The 17497-nt window shown below is 61.7% G+C and overlaps 1 long non-coding RNA gene across 2 annotated transcripts; it reads right to left on the reverse strand.

Annotated features, from left to right (window-relative positions):
* Positions 1–5702: 5702 nt before the first annotated feature.
* On the reverse strand, positions 5703–13218 carry LOC108403208 (uncharacterized). 2 transcript variants are annotated; one of them, XR_012129096.1, is made up of 4 exons: positions 11831–13218; positions 11250–11742; positions 9362–9517; positions 5703–9254 (listed from the first exon to the last, which is right to left on the reverse strand). It is a non-coding gene; the product is annotated as an uncharacterized lncRNA (long non-coding RNA). The 2 variants fall into 2 exon arrangements; XR_001854636.3 differs by having other exon boundaries at positions 11250–13218.
* Between the last annotated feature and the right edge of the window lie 4279 nt (positions 13219–17497).

Genomic DNA, 17497 nt, shown 5'->3' on the forward strand with positions numbered 1-17497 from the left:
CCCCTTGGCACTGGTTCTGGCCCGTCAGAGACATCGAAACCATGAGAACCTTGACTGCCTCTGAGAGAAGCGGACCTGCAGGCCCATCAAGGTCATGTTCCTGTCAGCAGGTAAGTCAGCCATACCTTCTGTCCTTAGTCAACGATCCCCACGGAGGATAAAACTAAACACATATGCACAGCATCTCAGGAAGGTTGTGCACATGCAGACATAATATTAAGCAATAAAGCTGTGCGTACCTATGTCCCAGGACACACAGGACATGCAGCGGTGATGACGGCCCGAGGCGCTGTGGCAGGGCAGGTCGGCCAGGTGCACGCAGGGGAAAGCCCGACCGTGAGCAGGCTCCCAGAAGGGTGCGGGGTCTCCCAGATCAGTCCAGTTTGAAGGAATGCCATCTGTCCATTCTCCTATTGGTTTTCTATAAAAACCAAACTGATATTGTCCTAATAATGACGTGCCCAATTCCTGGCCCAGTGGAAAGGGTGCCTGGGGAGGGGGCTGGCGGGCCCAAAGAAGGGGTTCTGCCCCACTTCCCAGCAGGATTCGGACCCACATGAGCAGGACACGCCTTCCCTGCCTGAAGCTGAAAACTGGCACTGTTCTGGCTGCCTGGCTGCCCTCTGTCAGGGGCTTGACACCCACATTCCCATGCGGCCAGAGCACCCAACCTGTCTGCTGATTTACCTGCCACCTGTCCCACATGCCAGGGGCCGGGAACAGCTGGGCACACTGCTGGGGTGGGTGAGGCAGCAGTGGGCCCAGGGTTCCCGGGGGGAGGAGCGAAGTGGCCAATAGGGATGGGACACTGGCAGGCCTGCTGTCCACCCGCACCCATGCCCATCAGAGACCAGAGGCTACTGCTTCTGCTGGAGGAAAGGAGGCCCGGCCAGGTGGGGGAGCCAGCCTGTCCCCAAGGCAGCCATGGGGAAGCTCAGGTTGCCAGCCCAGGTTCAGGGCACTTCACTCCCGTGACAGCCTACCAACAGTTCAGGCAGTGCGCTCCCAAGCCTGCAGGACATCGCACTCAGTACTCCCCACTCCTGGAGCTGAGCAGGCCCCCAGAGAGCCTGCTGGGCAGGGGCCTGAAGCTGCTGGGCCCCTGCCCCACATACATGGCTATTGTCTGTGCCAGTGTTTCACTTGGCACGGATGCCTCCCTCCACCCTCAGCGCGGTGGCAGCTGGAAGGCTCTGCAAGAACAGCTCACTTCCTCCCAGCCAGGCCTGTGTCGGGGTCAGGCTCCCGCAGGGAGAAATGAAAAGCCAGGGCAAGTCCCGCCCTGCTTCCCAGGAAAGCCCCTACGAAGCCCCGCTCCGCTCGACATTTTCACGAGGTTAGTTTTAGCCCATGGAGGACAGGGGATTTCTTCCTCCTGAGGTCTGACAGGCGACACTGTGCCCATCACATGTCCCAACGTGGCCCTGCTGGCCACCACCGGCTTGTCCTACAGCCATGGAGCTGTAACGCCCCCTGTGAGAGGCACCCACACTGGAGGGGCTGCACGGCAGGAGGCGAAGGGGCACCCACTCAGGCCAGCGCCCACCCCACGCCATGATTGTCGAGGTGGGCCAAGCCCGTGGCCAAGGGGCACTGACACACTGCAGCAGAAAACACTCTCCCCGCCCAGCGTGCATCATGACTTTCTAGACCTTTCTTGGGGTGGACGTGTGCACACATCACAGGTCTGCAAATGCCTGACCTGGGCAGCAGTGGGGCCGCCTGACCAGGGCCAGCACCCTCCCAGGCAGGCAGGAGCCAGGGGCTGATGCAGACAGGGGACTAGAAGCACGTATGTTTGGGGCCAAAGAAAGTGACAGAATGGGGGCTGCCTGGGCTCTGGGGGTGTGGGGCCCTAGGGGACCCCGGTGGGAGACAGCAGCCTGGACATGCCCAGAGGGAACAGGCTTGGCCCTCTCCTCCCTTCCGTCAGCTGATGATCCTGGCCTCACGGGCGTCTCCTGGGCCTTGGCTTCCCCACGACCCCTGTGAGGCCTCCCGACCAGGTTCGCGGTCGCCCGTGTCTCCCCCTCCCGGCCTGCACCTCCCCTTGCTCTTCGCTCTCTCCTCAGCTCTGCAGGGATCTGCACTGCTGCCCACGGACTTCATGCAGCAAGCCCGCGGTGTGCCTCTTTCCCGGGGGTGGGCAGACCTGAGAACAGCAGTGCGGAGGCCCTGGGCAGAGGCGCTTGGCCAGAGCGGAGTGGCTGAACCAGACGGGCCGGCAGCCCTGAGGTGCGAGCGGGGGGAACAGGACCCAGCGGGCGCTCAGGACGAGCCCTCCGGGCCTCCCCTACGGTCCGCGCTGGCCAGCACTCGCCCTTCCTCCCCGGGGACTGCACTTCCATGTGGGGTTTCCCCTGGAGCTGTCTCTGCGGTAAGAAACCTGGCCAGGAAATTCCCTGACCAGTCAGCCAGGGAAGTCCGCCCGGACCGGGCGGTGGGAGGCCGTCCAGGCTCGAGGGCCTGCACGGGGTCCGCGGGTCCCCGGAGGTCTCGCTGCAGACCCCCCCCCAGGGTGCGGGGCACGTGCGCCGCCCAGCCCCGGGCACAGCGGGCCCCCCTCTGCCTGCGCACATTCTCCCTCTGCACCGTCGGGGCCTCCGGTACGCAGCCGGCCGTGGTGCACGGCCAGGGTCAGCGCGCCCCGCGGCGGCCGCAGGGGCCGAGGGCTTGGGATGCGAACCGGAGGGTGGGAGTGCGGGGGCGGGGCTGAGAACGGGGAGGGAGGGGCTCGGGGCGGGGGCGGGGCCAGCAGGGTGGGCGGAGCCCGGAGCGGCGGAACAGGGGGCGCGGCCTCGGTGAGGAGGCGCAGCCCTGCCGCGCTCCCTCCCTCTGACGGCCGCCCACCAAGGGCGCGGGAGGGAGGGTTCAAAGGCGAGGGGTGGGCAGGCGGCCTCGGGGGAGGGGCTCGGGGCTGGCAAGAAGGGAGGGAACCCAGGTTGGGGGACCAGAAGCCTGGCGGCAGGAGGGCCCCCTAGGCGGCGGTGGTGGGCGGAGGGGCCCCCGCGGAGGCGCCCAGGGAGGCCCTGGCGGGAGGGCCGCGGCCTGACCTCGTTTAGAGGCGAACTGGCTCCTGCGCCGGGAGACCCTGCCCTCCACCCTGTGCCCCCCCTGCGGCCTGGGGGAGGCCACGGCCCCGCTCTGACTGTGGTGACAGGGCGGAGGGGTGGCTGAAGGTGGAGGGCAGGCGACGGGCAGAGCAGGGCCGTGGCCACGCTCCAGGTCCTCAGGAAAGGGGGGCACAGCGAGGGTCAGGCCCCAAACGCAGACGGCCACTTGTTCCGGCTCGTAGCCCTGCCCTGAGGTTTCCACGCAGTTGTCCGTGGCCGGGGAGACCAGGCTGGGGCCCCGGGCCTAGGGACGCACACAGACCCGAGCCCCTCTGTAGTCCCTTATCCTGCTGCCCTGGGGCGAAGGTCACAGTCACGGAGGGAGCTGAGGTCTGGGGAGAAGAGGGGAATGACTGGGCCAGCAGGGTACCGAGGCTGGGGCACTGGGGCGGGGTGGGGCCTGAGGGCCGTGGGCTGGGGGCAGAGGGCAGCCGCCCAGGCTGGGGCCTCACCGTCACCCCTGTGGAGTCCAGGGCCAGCAGGGTCTTCACCAACACCCTACAGGCTGCCCCACGGGCCCGCCCACTGCCACCAGTCCGCCCCACCCCCGGGGAAGGCCCGTCCTTCTGAGCTGACCGCAGGATGATGCCCGACCTCCCACGGACCTCCTCCCTCCAGGGGAGCCTGCCTAGCCCCCCCACCAATTCCCTACGGGGAACCGACACCCCTTCCCACTCTGCCCCAGGGCAGGGTCCCCTCGGAATGAAGGGACCACACAGTTCACTTGAAGCGACCCACCACAGTGCGCTCGACGGCGGACGTCCGCTGGGCCACCCAGCCCCAGAACCTCCGCTCCTGGGCCAGGACGCGGGCCCTCTCTGACCACCCACCATGGGGCCTCTGGGTCCACCTCGACCCTGCAGCCAGCTCCTCTCTCTGCTGTTTCTCTTCCAGGAAGACTCCGGACTCGGTGTCCCAGCCTGCAGGACTGTGTGTCTCCCCCTCCCCAGGGGGAGGGGTACCAGACCCCCATCAGCCCCAGAAACTGCACCCCCAAACTCCTGATTCCTGGCAGGTGGCCTTCTCAGCCCTGTGGACCACCACTGACCCCTCTTCCAACCCTCACCGTGGCCTCCCCAGCCCTCCTCACGGGCAGCCAGGCAACCCTCTAGATGTCATTTCACCACGCCCCTCCCTGCTCTGACTCCCGTGTGGCCCCTCAGAGCCACCACGTAGAGCTGAAAGCCACCAGGATCTAGACCCCCGTGACCTTCCCACACTCCCGCCCAGCTCTCCTGTCACCCCAGCTGCATGTCTCCTTCCTGTGTCTGCACCCAGCAGTGTGCCCTTGGCACCAGAGTGGCATCCTCTCAGGGCAGTGGTGGCAGGCATCTGCCACATTTGCACACAAGCAAAGTCTGGCCTGCTCCATGGAGCCCACTGGCAGCTGGGCTGCGTCGTCTTCAGCCAGGTCCTTGGCCAGCACCTTCCATACCCTCACCTTTAGCCCTCTCCTAACCCGCCCCAGCCTCATTCCACAGGTGAGGACACTGAGGCCCAGTGGGGGCAGGCAGCTTGCCCCAGGCCACACAGAGAGGAGGATGGAGCTTGCTTAGAGCAAAGTGGCCCTGCCTGGCCCCCCATGCCAGTCCCCCTCAGTCCTGTGGGGTTTGAGTGTCTAACCCACAGGGAAGCCCCCTGAGGAAAGTGTGCAGCTTGGGAGGAGAAAGCCCTGACCACCAGCATATTCTTGCTGACACAAAGCCTGAAGGTGGGGCTCCCTGGGGTGCAGGTGGCTGGTGCTGGACAGGCAGCTGGGGGTCCCGACTATGCGCTGCTGGGAAGCACCAGCCCAATGCAGGAGGAAGTCAGGTGGTCTGGCCTGACCACCCCCCGAGCTAGCCATGCAGGGACCTGAGGCGACCCCAGGAACACAGTGTGTGGGCGGGGACTGGGCTGCAGGCATCTGGGACATGTGCACAGCATTCCTTCTGGTATTTTGATGAAACAGTTAAATTTTCTTAAATTGGATATTTTAAGAAGTTGAAAATTGTCTTACATATTCTTCAAATTGCTAACATTTGAAGAAGAGAGTGGCTGCAGGCAGCATCTCAATGGGGAGGCTGCTCTGCCCCATCAGCAGGGCTGGGGCCCAGGGTAGAGCTCCAGGACTCGCAGGCCTGCTGCTCCCTCCCAGCCACAGTGCTCCGCTGGCCCACTGAGTCATACGGTGACGTTCTTAGAAACCCAGAGCTTCCTCAGAAGAGAAAGGTGATACACACACTCTGCAGACAGGGCCCACGGCCGGTCGAGTTACACTTGCAAGGGAATTGTCCATATGTATTGTAAGTTTTCGCATATATTTACTATGCATCCTATACCTACCCTAGGTGAGTCCAATGGAACAACCTAGAAACAATGACCCCAGCAGCATTTGATCCTGCCCAGGACTTTGGTTAGAAATTCCATTCCCTACTGAAAGGAAACGGGAAAAGGGGCTAATTCCCAGGCTGCATAGGGGCATGGAGTGGGGACAGGGGCTCGAAGAAAAAGGCACTTGGCGACATGGGACCCGACAGAATGAAGTCTCAATGGCTAGACGACAGACAATTTGAGTCTCAAACAGAATAATGGCTATATTCATTGTAACACTTTGAATAAACAAAAAATCCATGAACTCAGATTTTTTAAAAATCTGAAACTATGCCAAAAAAAGAAAAAAAAGACAGATCAGGAATAAGGAAGAATAAAGGCAGGCTTTTCTTTACAGAACATCAGCCGACACACACAGAGGTGGGATGAAATTAGAACACTGCCCTTTGCAACCTGTGTGATCACCAACATCTCCCAGGACTGTCAGTGGGGATGGAAGCCCCCAGGAAGGGTGCCTGGAGACCACAATACCGTTGAGGCCGAGGCAGGTGCCCCATATGACTGGGCAGTCGCTGAGGTGGGGTGCTCCTGCACAGTAGAGAGGGCATAGTGCCCACTGCCCGGGAGGCCACTGCAGGAGCCAGCATGGGGCCACCGGCCTGCTGGTGGCCTGTGAAGAGCCTGCCCAGAGAGGTCTGAGCCAGAGCTCAGCGAGCCTTTGGATGGGGGTCTGCAACCATGGCCCTGCTGGCATTTTGGGTGGACACCTCTGCAGGTGGGGGCTGCCCCACACACTGAAGGGTTGGACAGCAGTCCCGTCCCTCCCCTGCAGGGTGACAGCCACAAATCCCTCCTGGGGGCAAAGTCAAAGTTAAGAACGGCCACTCTTGACCCAGTCTCCAGGATCCAGGAAACCAGAGGCAGCTGAAGGCCCGGGAAGGGCCAGGGCACCCCTGCAGCAGAGTGGAAGAGCAGATGTCACCAAGAAAGGGGTCCGGGCTGCGGGAGGCCGGTGGGGCCGCGTGGAGCTGGGAAGGCGTTTGGGGAGGAGGGGTGACGGCCTGCTGGGTGCTGCTGGGGCGCCCTCTCACCCCAGGAGAGGGCCGCCGGCATTTATGTCCAGGTGCCTTCAACTGGCCTTCAAAATGGTGCATCGAACAGGAGTCCAGATGCCTCATACAGAGAGAGGTAAAGTGGGGTGTTGTCCATGTTCTGGGGGAGGTGGCCATCCACTCTGTGCTGAAGAGTACCACCTGTGAGGTAGGCCCTGTCCCGAAACCACCAGGACCCGTGCTGGAGCAGGTGGGGGAAATTGGGGCCCGTCATGGCTGGCAGGAAGGAAGAACAGCCCAGCTGCTATGGCACCCAGCATGGAGGTTCCTCAGAATATTAAAAACAGAACTAGCATATGACCTACTAATTCCTCTTCTGGACCTGTAGGAGAAGTGGGACAGACTGGATCTGTATGAGAACCCAGCAGACGTCTGCACGCCCACGTGCCCAGCAGCGTCACTCACGACAGCCAAGGGGTGGGCACAGACAGACGAGGGGTGGGCACGAGGGGGTCTGTCCATGCTGCCATGGAAGGAAGGGAATCCGAGCACACCACGGTGGATTCGGGGCGTGACCCTCAGTGGAGCCAGCAAGACACAGAAGGACAGACACCATATGGTCCACTCACAGGACGTTCCCTAGTGATCAGATTCAGAGGGACAGTAGGACAGTGGGTGCCAGGGCAGGGGGAGAGGGTGGGGAGCTGGTGTCCTGCTACTCAGGACAGATTTCAGGTGGGAAAATGGAAAGTCTGAGACGGGTGCTCAGAGTGTGAACGTATTTACTGCTACAAAACTGTGCACTTAGACATGGTTAAAATGGTGAATTTCACATTATGTGTATTTTACCATAATTTTTTAAAAGGTAGTATTAGTTCAAAATATGTTTTCACAACAAAGGTTGGGGAAATCTTGAAGTGTTCGAGCTGACTTCTTTCTTGGACTCAGGATCCCTTCCGGAGAGAAGCCCCCGCCACATCGCCTGCGCTGGTGTGGCCACCCAGAGCCCCCCGCGAGAGGGAGGTGGGCGGGGAGTCAGGTGAGAGGGGGTCTGGGCCCCATCACTGGGCCACCGCAGGGTGAGGGACAGGCTTCCACCCTGTTCTCCTGAGGCAGAGAGCTGCCAGCTTAGCCACCCTGAAACCTGGGCCCCACTGCCCACCAGCCTCGCACTTCCTGAATGTCTCCTGAGACTGGCCTTGGACTCTGGCTCTGAGAGGGGCTGACGCTGGGCTGGGAACACACACAGCCAGCCAGCCATGGCTCCCGAATGTTTTGTTTCCACGTCTTTCCGGGAGCAGCCCTTTCATCTCCCGCGGCCCGTGCTGTCCATCCTTAGCTTATCCCAAACCTGGAGGGGCCTGTGGGGCCAGGCAGGTAGAGGTCGGGGCCCAGGGCAGCCTGGCTGGAGTCTGCAGCCACACTGGGCCCCTGGCGAGGGGAACGTGGTCAGTAGGGGGGCACTTCCAGCCACTGGCCTGCGCCGGCCCGGGCCCACACCACCCCGGCCTCTCTGCAGGCTGAGTCGCTCCAATACCGCCTCCACCTGGAAGTTGGGCGGTCCCTTCTGGGGCTCCCTCTGGAGGCTGGGGAGAGGGGGCTCCACGGAGTGGCTCTCTGAGGAGCCGCCAACACCCACCTGCTGGCTGGCTCAGGCACGGCAGGACCCCTCCCCATCCTGGGGGACAGCCTCCCTCCTCTGGAGGTGGGGGTGGGACAGAGAGGAGTTAGCCTGTGGCTCATCACCACCTGGCAACAAAGGGTCAGGAGTCACAGTGGCAGCCGGCACTGTAGAGGGTGACCAGATACACAGGGTCACACATTGGGGGATGTGGGGTAGGGGGGTGCCAGAAGAGGCTGGTGCAGCAGTGGGCCCCAGAAACTGGTGGAGCTGATGTGTCCCCTCGCCTTGCCCAGGCCTCGCTCTGAGCCAGGTGGCATGAGGCCAGGACCCCACAGTGGGGTGGGCAGGGGTCCCTAGGGGGCAGCCCCAAACCCTGAGATGCATGGCCCTCCGGTAACTCCACCTCTGAGCCTGCAGAGGGCATCTGGGTGTGCGCTGGATGGCAGTACAGGTGTCTGTTTCAGAACAGAGGAGCCAGCATGCCAGCCACCCGCAGCCAGGGACAGGCAGGTCCTGTGCTGATGTCATCAGCAAGGAGCCACCCGGAACGTGTGCGGGGCCCTTGGCCCTTGGGGAGGCCACTGATGAAGCCCGGGCCTGGTCAAATCTGCCTGTCACCACCCGTGACAGTTCCTGCCACAGCAAACCCCAGAGGACAGACAGTGTCCACATTCCATCCGCCTCTCCTCGGGCCCAGCGCCCGGGAACAGATCAGGGTCTGCCTCGTGCTTACTGACATCAACCCCCTTTGTCTGACCTGAGCCTCGGCTTCAGGGTCAAGCCTCTGCCTTTCTGTGATGGCAGCTGTGCTCCCTGTGACCCCATGCTGCTCCTACAGGGACACTGCACCCGGAAGGCAGTCTCGAGGTGCAGGGGGCACCCATCATTCTCAGCAGGGCCAGGGTAGCTGGGGCTGGGCTTCCAGTCTGACTGCCATCATGTGCATGTCATAGAAGGACAACTGTCCCTGGATTAACACCAGCCCTGGTAATCTGGGACCCGTCATCCCATCCACAGAGACCCTGCTTCCAGAAAAGGCCACCTTCTGTGGTTGCAGGTGGATATATGTTCTTGAGGGGCTAGGAGTCCACCCAATGCCGAACCTGAGATGAATTCCCTCCATGGAAAAGCGGCTGCATCCAGGCTGTGCCACTGCAAGCCAAAGACACAAGCTGGTCCCATGCAGGCGGTGCTCTGCAGACCCTGCCCCGTGTCACCCAGCCAAGGGGTGGCCCAGTCAGGGTCTACGATGACAACACCTTCAGTTCAGACCCCAGGTGGAGCTCCAGGAAGACCATTCCCAAAAGATGCACGGTCAGCAGGCTCTGTGAGCCTCAGAACACGGTGCCCTCTGGGAGGTTTGGGTTCTCCAGTAAGATGCCTGTTCAGGTCCGTTTCACCCTGGGAGCTGACACCTATACACAGGAAAGGCCACCCGTCTGATGTGCACCTGGACAGCAGGCCACACCCCAGAGGAGGCAGAGTTCTGGAGGCAGCCTTCCTGGGCTGATTCAGTGGCCACCCACCCTGCCACCACAGGACAGCACGACAGCTCCCGTGGGCCCCATCCTTGGCCCCACACTGGGGCCCCCAGAAGCTCCTGGGGGGAGACGAGGGACAGGACCAGTGATGGCAGCCACAGCAGCACAGAGCAGCCAGCGAGTGCCAACCTCACTCTCAGACAGATGCTTAGAACAGAGCTCGATGCACGCTCGGCCTCAGGCCAAAGCCAGTCCGTTTCTGGCCCGGAGCCCCTGGGCCAGTCTGCAGGGGACCCATGAGAGGGTCACAGGTATTCTGACACTTGCTGCCATGGGAGGGAAGCTTTCGCAGACTCCCTGTGATGAGTGGGCTCAGCTGCAGGTGGGCAGACAGCGGGGGTGGGCAGCGCAGAGGAGAAGCCTAAGGCCACCATGAGCAGGCGTCCTGGCTCCCCCACCTACCAGGATCCTTGCTGAAGGCCGGCAGGGCCATCAGACACCTCAGGGACATGGGGGCTACTGAAGGTGGGGATCCTCTCCAAACTGAGCAGAATCCTTGCTACATCTGGACTGGGCAAGGGGCCCTGGAGAGCCCGGCTGAGGTCGGTCAGGGAGAAGGCCTTTGCCCAGCCCACGCCTGGTCATGGTGTACAGGGAGGGACACAGGAGTCCATCTCTGCCTGGAAGCTGAGGGCAGTGGGCATGGCCAAGGCTGGGCTACAGAGGTGGCAGGGTCAGGGCACCCCAGAGAGGAGAGAGGGTGCAGTGGGGAGAAGGCCAGGGCCTGGGGCCGGACCCCAAGAGGCCACAGGCTGCCCCAAAGCACTGAGCATCTCAGAAACCTCCAAAACCAAATTCCTGGACCTGCCCGGAGCAGGCGCTAACGATGGGGCCGTGGCAGATGGGGCCAGGAAGCCGGGGCTGGGCCCTTACCTGCCTGTGCACCGGCCGCCCACCATCCTGACCCAGCCCCTCGTGCCCCAGCTGAGGGCAAGCCCACCTTCCCAGAAGCGGCCCACCATCACTCCACATCAGCCAGGGGCATGTTTAGTGTGTTCAGAACCCGGCTCCTTTTGGACTATTACAAGGAAAGCCCCCCACGCCCACCCCACCGAAGAGGCAGCTGACCCCAGCGGGCCACCAACCGGGCCATGGGAGGGCGGGAACGTGCTGTGGGAACTCCCACTGTGAGCCAGTGGGCTGGAGGGGGCCGGAGTGGCCTGGGAGCGGGGTTTCCCGGGAGAAGGCCACATCTCTGCAGGAGCCCCTGGGGAAGGCCCCAGGGACCCCCCCCTGCCCAGTCCCAGATATGCCAGGCTGAGCAGGAGGGCCTGCAGTCAGGCCCTCATGCTGGGAATCCTACTTGGCAGCCTGGCATGAAGTGTTCACCACCTGACCGGGCCCCCACCTCCGAGGAACACTCAGGAAGAAGTCTGAGGCCAGAACACCCTTCCCAGCCCACGCGCATGAGAAAAACTGCCAAGGACCCCAATGTCAATTGGAACACAGGGTAGGGAGGGGGCTTCACACAAACAGGGCCTCAGGAGTCACACAGTCCTGGCAGGACGGTCAGGAGAACCCAGACAGACCCTGAGCTGCACACCCAGGCTCCTAAGGGCACGCAGGCCGGGCTGCTGCAGCCGGTGGCACTGGAGGATTTGCTTACTCTCAGTTGTCAGCAAGGTGGCCCTGATGCTTCTGCAGGAACCACACCACTGAAGCCTGAAGTGTGGGCAGTGCGGCTCGGAGGCCCTGGTGTCCTTCTCCTCTCCTCGCCAGTGTGGGGCAGGCTCCTCCCTGGTGGGAGCAACCATTCTGGGTGATTATGGGCTTTTCCATGGGAAGGCCTATCTCCATGCCCCCCGGGGCGGCAGACAGCACCTTCTCCACCCCTGGGCAGGCCCCCACTGCCCATGCCTGTGGCCGCAGCCCCGTCACCCTGCTCAGCCTCCCTGGAGGCCGCAGAGCGGGGCTGGGCAGCCTCACAAGGAAGAGGGCATCAGGCCGACCCCTCATGAGGACGGCAGCCGTGGATCCTGATGTCAGGCTGGGGGCTGGCACCGAAATCTCCTTGCAGACTTCCACAGGGACACGTCTCAGGGGCTCCATACAGGCCTGGTGTCCCGCTGTCTGGCTTTCCTGGGGAACAGGGCGGGAGCCTTCCCACCCACCCACAGAGCTGCTATGGCCATGCAGACATGCAGCAGACACCCAGAAGTAAGGGTGGAGGGGCGCTCCGTGGCTCACCCAGCTGCCGTGCTCCTGCATCCAGCCCGGACTGGGAGATGCTGCCCCTGTGACTAAGGCGACCCACTCCATACAGGGTTGGCCTTCCCAGGCCATTTAGTGCCTTCGCTGAAAGCTGTTCCCTGGCTGGAAATCCCCCTCAAAATCCCCTTCAGGGCTCAGAGACCAACTTCCTCTGCCGGAGGGAGCCCGGGGCTGTGACAACGCCTCACCTGCCAGGGCTCTGGGCCAAGTGCTGGGCAGGGGCAGCGGGCAGATCAGGGATGCTGGGGAGGCCACACTCTCTAAGACCCCTTCAGCCCTTCTGTCCTTTTTTGTCCCCTCCCCACCCCACCCCACCATGGGGTGCTCTGGGCACTGTGGCACCCATCTGGGCCAGGGGCCCTGGGGACCTGTGTCCTGGGACTGGGGCGGGGGAACAGGGAACCTGAGGCTGACACCCTCAGACCCCATGATCCAGGGTCACCTGAAACCAGGGGTGCTTGTGTCCCCCCCAAGTTGCAGGCCCCTCTCATGGGGCTTCCTGCAATGTGATATAGGACAGCCCGCTGGGAGCCCAGGCTCAGGAGAGGCCTCCCTGTGGGCACAGTGGGGTCCCATCCCAGTCCCAGTAAGGAGGCCTCCAGAAGGTCTGGGAGGCTCTGAGGAGAGTATGGCTAGCAGGCAGCCCCTCATGGCTGCAGTGCGCCAAGGATCCCTGAAGTGCATGGTAGTGCCAAGCTCACCAGCAGAATGGGCTTTGGGTACTGGACAGTACCAGTCAGGGCAGAACTGGGACCTGGCAGGCTTTTTCAGTTGTAGTTTTTTCTCTGAGGACCAGCTCAGGGGGGTCTCCAGGGTCCCAAACCATGTCTGCCCACAGTGGATGATCTTTAGAGGCAGGCAGGGGGCAGCTGGCAGGTGCCAGGGGGTCCTGGAACAGGACTCTGCCAGTGGCCGCATGGCTCTCGGCCGTCCTCGCTCTCCAGGCCGCACACTCACATGATGGCTAACGTGGTGCCTCAGCACAGCTAAGACCCCAGTGTCCCCCGAGCCTGCTTGGCCAGGAGGGCCGGAGCCTGGCAGCCGCACTCTGGGGGCCTTGGCCGCTGTGGCCGGAGCGCGCCTGGGACAAGCTCTCCTTGGGCGGCTGTTCAGCCAGGGACACTGAGCAGCAGTGTCTCTGGCCTCAGAAACGATTTAGGGACAACAAAAAAGATGGAGCTCCGGGGTGGCTTGTGTCCCCTCGTTCCTATGCCGAGGCCTCCGCTGACACCTCAGGTACACAATGCATTTGCACACAGTCCTCAAAGAAGGTGCAATGAGGTCCCTGGGGGCCTGATCCAATCTGTGTCCTTATGAGAAGAGATCAGGACACAGACACATACAGAGGGATGGCCCCAGGAGGACACGAGAGAGGCGGTCCCCCCCACCACCCCCCAGGCCCAGGAGGAGCCCCCGGCCTGCACCTGCATCCCAAGCGTCCCATGGAAAATGTCTGAGTTGCCTCGTCTGCGGTGCGTTGCTATGGCCGCCCTAGGACACTAACACAAACAGGTTCCTAGTTTCCCCAAACCCTCCTGTAATCCCAGTGAACCAGTGGAGTCTTCTCCAAACAGAATGGGTCCCCATGCACTGAGTTGGATGTCCCTGGAGGACCCCAGGCTGTGTGCGCAGAGGCCATGGTGGACGTGGACTTCCGGTGACATGTCTCATAGAACTTCCTGTTTTGGGCGAGATCAGAAGCACCATTAGACACGTATTTTGAAATATTGAGAAATATTTTAGTACTTCTGCTATTTGACCTTAGCCAAAACCAGGAAGTGCAGGGAAGCCGGAAGCTGAGACAGAAAACGTGAAGAACATTTTAAAAGCATAGTGACAGCTGATGTCACTTGAACACAATTCTACAAACTCCCCCGGATCCCCGCCCTCTCCACCCCTGCCATGGACACCCTTTGGTTTTGGAGATGAGGCCAAGACTGCACAACCTGAGGGCACTGAGGTGCAGCACCACAAGCAGATGCTGGCCCAGGTGGCACCCTCCCCATTGGCAAGGTGGGCAGCGACTGCAAAGCCAAAGTCCCCAGCTGGGCCAGGCCCACCGGTGCCCCGCTGCCCCCACATTCTCAGTGGAAAGGTGTGAGGCTAGCGACTGGGGACACAGTCCAACGCAAAGCAGGCATCCTCTGGCCTGTGAGGACGAGGGGTGGCTGTCCTCCAGGGTGGCTCTGAGTCACAGAGCACCTATGCGCAGAGCCACCAGAGCACAGACGAGCCACACCCCTGGCCACGAATACCCAGAGTGTCTGGGGCCCCCACTCTGCACCTTAGTTTCTGTCCAGTATGTGGGAGCCTATGCTTATTGTAACAGGCTGAACGTGTCCCACAAAATCCATGGCGGAGCCCTAAGCCCCAGCACCTGTGGGTGTGATCTTACTTGGAAACACATCTCTGGGACGAGCCTGCCGCACGGTCACCGGGACGGGCCCTAACCCAGTATGACTGCGTCCTTACAAAAGGGGAAACACCGACACAGGCACCCAGGGGGATGGCGTGTGACAGGGAGAGGACAGTGACACATGCGGAGGTGGCCAGCTAGCCCCAGAAGCTGGGGGACAGCACGGCAGTCTCCCTCGTGGTCTCAGTAGGAACCAGCCCTGTCCACGCCCCGTGCCTTGGCGTCTGGCCCAGCTGAACGAATGTCCGCTGCTTTGTTTGTGCTAACTTGCAGCTGCAGCTCCAGAAAGCGGCCATACCTACTCATTCCATGGGTCTGTGGTGACTTCATGCGGCAAAACATGGACAGTGCATGGTATGTGGGAAAACATGGTAAGAGCGACGGGTGGCCCAGGGACTGGAAGGTTCTGGAAAGCCTAAAGGCTGGGGAAGAATGTGAGCCGAGCCTGAGACTGACCAATGAATAATAAGAGGTGTGTTTGCACAGCCAGAGGGCAGACTCTCTGTGTCCTGCTGACCCCACAGTCCCCAGGGCCGACACAGGGACCACTGGCAAATTACGGACCAGTGAGCCAGCGCACAACCCCGTGGAGCCCTCAAAACACTGTCACCAGTGCTGCCTCCCTCGCGCCTCAGAACCACCCAGAGGGAAGGGCACCCATGGACAGCTGCCCAGCACTGCTCTCGTACCCACACGCACGCCCTGCGCCACACCACACCAGCCACGGGCAAATGCACTCTTCCCATGCTCCCGGTTTGCCTGCTGAGCCCTCTCCCAAGCAGATGCTCTACAAGTCAAATCCAGAATGGAAGTGTCCCAAGGACTGCCCAAGGGGCAGGGCCCCTGCAGAAAGTCAACTTAGGTCAGGTGGGAATATGCAACAAGGAGGCCCCCAGTCAGGAGCGACCGGGCCCCCAGGGGCTGGACCAGGCAGGCCCCATGGCAGGAGCAGATCATGGGTTCTCGTCTTTCAGAGCAGCCCCAACCTCCTCTGGGGTCCCGTCGCTTAGGATCTGGCCTTGTGCTTGACCACATCCGGTCCAGAGCTCCCCTTCCACTCCAGGCGGTGAGGAGGGAGCACCGGGCACTGCTCAAGCTCTTCTGAACAGGGAGGGAGGCCAGAGGACTTGACGTGTCACAGACACAGGGAATGTGCTGGGCGGCAGTCTAGGGTCAGAAGTGACCCCCCACCCACTCCTCTCCCTTCCTGCCTCTGCAGGAAAGGTTCTGGGGCACTTGGCCTCCGTGTCCAGTGCCTCTAAATGCCTGCTTGGTTGCTGTTTTTCTTGTGGCTGTGGTGGTTTCATGCTGTGAAATAACAAATAAAAGCAGCTACATTTATGCAATGCTCACAGGCTGGTGCCGGCCAACTCTCTCCCAGGTGCTTACAGACAAGCAGAGCACCACAGGTAGGCACACCTCTACACACACGTGCCCCACACGTGCCAACACACACACCACCACACACAAACCCGCATGCACACATATGCACACACAGCCCAAGCCCTGTGAGCCCCATGAGCAGGTGTCCCCCCATTCCCCTAAGGCTGCGGCAGTCATGTGCTGTGCCTGAGGTCATGGCGAAGAGTCACCACTGAGCAGCAACCAGGAGCCAAGCCCTCCGGCCTGACCGCCAGGGTGCCCCAGGCGGGAGCAGGGCTGGCGGTGGCCACAGGCCGCACTGACCCACACCAGCCCCCTGAGCCTGCCTGGATTCCTCCCAGGCTGGAGCTGCTGCCGAGTCTGCTGTCATCAGATGGAAAACTGCCCCCTCAGGTATCCAAAACCACGTCCCTCTGGCTCCAAAAGCAGCCCCTCTGAGGACACACGTGGGGCCCAGGGAGAAGCGCACAGTCCTGGGACCTGACCAGGGAGCCCTGTGGCCGCCTGATGGGGCACCCAGGGGGCTGGGGCCTGCATGCTGAGCCTGCCTGTCCTAGAATGTCCACCCACACTTGGGCGAACTCAAGCACACACACCTGGGGCTTGTCATCCCCACTAAGCCTGCTTCCCTCTTGATGGACAATGGCTTTGGGTTTTCACAACATCCATGACCCTCTTAGGCCCTCACAAACACCTCCCCCAAAGCCCTGCACCACTCCCTTCCCGTAGCCTCACCTGGGAGTCTTGGTCAGCCCCGATGACCCACCCCACCCCACCCCACCCACCGCACCCCGTCTACCGTCTGCTCAAGGTATAGCTCAGGGCACCCCACACAGCCGCTGCTCTGCAAAGCAGCAGAGGCAGGTCCATGCAGGGCCAGTCGGGGCTCCTGGGCACTTGGTGTCCAGCATGGCTTGGGGGTGGGGGTGGCAAAGCCCGGAGAAATGGCCCATAAGGCCACCAGCAGATCCCTGGGGAGCGCCGGTGAGGCCCAGCAGGAAAAGCAAACGACCATCTCATACTCACTGGGACGGCAACTGTCTGAACACAAATGTAGGTGAGGATGTAAAGCGGTGTGGCTGCAGTGTACAGTGGTTTGCAGGTTCTTCAGAAGATTAAATAGAATCACTGTATGACCAGCAGGCCCACTTCTGTCGAGAGCTGAGAGCGGGCACCTGAGCAGACCCACGCACACCCACGTTCACAGAGCTGAAAAGTGTGAAGCAAGCCAGGGGCCCACCACCAGACACCGCACAGGCAGTGTGGCCCCTCCACGTGGATGTCAGCCTCGAGGAGGAAAGGGACCCTGCCACCTGCCACCACACGGGGGAACTGAGCGCGTACTGAGTGAAACAGGCCCATCACAAAGCACAGCTGCTGTGTGACCCACTGAGCTGAGGCCCCAGAGCTGTCAGGCCCACGGAAACAGGAAGTAGGGTGGTCACGGGGTGGGAGTGAGTGTTTAATGGGGACAGATTTCAGCTGGGAAGATGGAAAGGTCTGGAGATGGTGGTGAGGCAGCACAACAGTGCAAGTGTACCTAACGTCACTGAACTGTACACTTATAAATGGTTGAAGTGGTAAAATATTCATGCAATGTGTGTTTTACCACAGTCAAAAAGGAAATGTTTAGAAAGAAAAGCAAGCCTGACAAAGGACAGAAGCCTGGCCTGAGGCTGCAGCAGGGTTGCCGACACAGGGGGGCCCCAGTGGGCCTGACCAGGAGCTCCCTGGCAGCCTGGCCACAGGCCCTCCGGCAGTACCCTCAGCCCGTGCCACCCCTTCTGTCTCCCTGACCCTCAGAGCCCAGGCCCACCAGGGCCACGCATGCAGCACAGACAGGG

The sequence above is a fragment of the Manis javanica genome, chromosome 3, assembly GCF_040802235.1.
Source record: "Manis javanica isolate MJ-LG chromosome 3, MJ_LKY, whole genome shotgun sequence".
Taxonomy (NCBI): domain Eukaryota; kingdom Metazoa; phylum Chordata; class Mammalia; order Pholidota; family Manidae; genus Manis; species Manis javanica.